Here is a 2,511-nt window from a genome sequence, read left to right on the forward strand (position 1 = left end):
TGGCCCTTGAAGTCTAAGTTATGGCTCTTTGTGCTCACGCCACACCTTTTACCCATCTAATAATACCACTCACTTCTTTTTAAGAGATTTTTGCTTTAGGAAGTATGCGCTCCTTGGAGAGAGAGAGAAAGACAGAGACAGTGAGAGGGAAAGTGAGAAATCACCCTCCCCCCTGACCACACCAAAATCTTTTCTCCTCCATTCTCTTCCCAGGATCTTGGGCATATAAGCACATGTGCCCAACATGGTTTTTCAAGCCACTGGTGTGGGACCTGAACCATGGCTGGTCATGTGGGAATCTAGCAACATAACTGCTGCACCATTTGCTGGCCCCAGCACTGCACTTATTAAACTATATCACCATTGCTTATTTATTTACAACCCCTACAATATTTTTTAAGCTTTGTGAGGCAAGTATCAAATTTACATTGTTCAACATTTAAATTCTGGCACCAGGTCCAGTACTTGGCAATAAACATGCAATAATTATTTGTTCAATTAATAAATTTCAACTATTAAAAAAACCCTGCATCTGTCTATTTTATTATCTATCCATTTGTTCATTTATTCATTCAGTAAACATATAGCAAGTAGTTTTCCAATGGCTAAGAATTCAAATATAAACAAAAGGACAGAAGTCTTTGTCGTCATGGGACTTATATTCACATTCTAGTGTGAGAAAAGAGCAACAAGTAAAATAAATAAAAAGATATATAACAAGTAGTGGGACCAGCAGTTAGTGTAATGATTACGTCACTGGATTCCCATGTAGTCAACCGTGGTTCGAGTCTCGGACCCAGTGGCTTAAAAGTCACACCGGGCGCATGTGCATGCGTGCCCAAGATCCCGAGAAGAGAATGGAGGAGAAGGGATTGCGGCGTGGCCATGCCCCCTGAGGGGTGATTTCTCGCTTTCTGTCTCTCTGTCTCTCTCTGTCTGGCGAGCGCACATGCCCTATGGCAATAACCTCTCCAAAAAAAAAAAGAAAGAAAAAAGATATATAACAAGTAGTGATTGTAAAGGTATGGTTGACTAACACTGTTTCTAAAAGATTAGAAACATCTCTTGGGACCCACATTACTCTCATTACTGTTGTCAGTTGTTTAAGATAAAAATGCCTCATTCAACCTGGGTGGATGTTGTCAAGACAGATTGATGATCCTGGGAGGTGAGGGGCAAAAATGCTCTCAGCCCAGATGTAACCCCTTAAGTTCCAAGTGAACAGTTACAGCTTGCCTCAAGGCTTCTGAGCAAGAAATGTGTAATAGCAGCTGCAGGTAGTTCTGAATCACCATTATGCTTACCCATTACCTGATTGTAAGTAATCCCTACACAATGTTTCATTGTGAGCTTTTTTTTTTTTTTTTTCATTTTCAGTCTCACTGATCCTTACACTTAAACAGTAATAAACAGTATAAGAAGAAAAAAAAGTCCAGGAAGGGGATAAGAAGTAGTTGGGTAATGAATTGAAATTTTATTTTATTTTTTAATAGAAAAAAATAGTCTCACTCAGCCTTACAATTGAACAGTAATAAACATTATAAGAAGAAAAAAAAAACAGGCTGGAGATAAGTAGTTGGGTAACAAGTTAAAATTTTATTTTATTTTTTAATAGACCATAGATAAGTTTATATTTAACACCCATCATGCCATGAATTCATAGGGAATAGGTTCCAGAAGCTCAGGGTCATTTCTATTGGTTCTCACATAGTGTGCTTCTCTGGGTGGAGCAGGATGGCACTTCAGTTGAGCCCAGGTACCTTTCTCTTGGGTTTCCTTCTTTTTCTGATCATTTTCCTTCATGTGTTTTAGGAAGCTATCTCTACTTTTAGAATGCTTAATATACTCAATATGTACTTTCATTCTCTTGGCAAGAATCTTGACCTTAACTTGTTTGTTTACAACAATGTCAACAGCAATTTGGCTAACATTGTAGACTCTTCCAGTTTTGCTGTGGTAACATTTGTGGGGCATTGCTTTTTGAAAAGAACCCATTACCTTGATGTCTACAATATCACCTTTCTTGTAGATTCACATATATGTTGCCAAAGGAACCACTCTATATTTTCTAAAAGGCCTAGAGAACATATACTGGGTGCCTCTCCTTTTTCCCTTTGTGTTCATCATTTTGGTTAATTACTGGAAGATGGTGGTTACGGCCAAAAGGAAATGAATTGTAATTTTAAATAAGGCAGCCAAAGAAAGTCTCTCTGAGAGTATGACATTTAAAGCAGGTGGCATAGTTAAAGGCACTGGACTCTCACATGGCTGACCATGGTTTGAGTCCCAGTTCCAGTAGCTTGAAACTCACACCAGGTGTACATACTTTGTACCCAAAATCCTAGGAGGAGAATGGAGAAGGGATTGCTGCAAGGCCATCTCCCCTAGGCAATGATTTCTCACTTTCCCTCTCACCATTTCTCTCTGTCTCTTTGGTGAGTGCAAAAGAGACAAAAACTATGGCAAAAGCCTTTAAAATAAAATAAAAATAGAGCAATAATTAATGAGGGA

The sequence above is a fragment of the Tupaia chinensis genome, unplaced genomic scaffold, assembly GCF_000334495.1.
Source record: "Tupaia chinensis unplaced genomic scaffold, TupChi_1.0 Scaffold143798_1, whole genome shotgun sequence".
Lineage (NCBI taxonomy): Eukaryota > Metazoa > Chordata > Mammalia > Scandentia > Tupaiidae > Tupaia > Tupaia belangeri.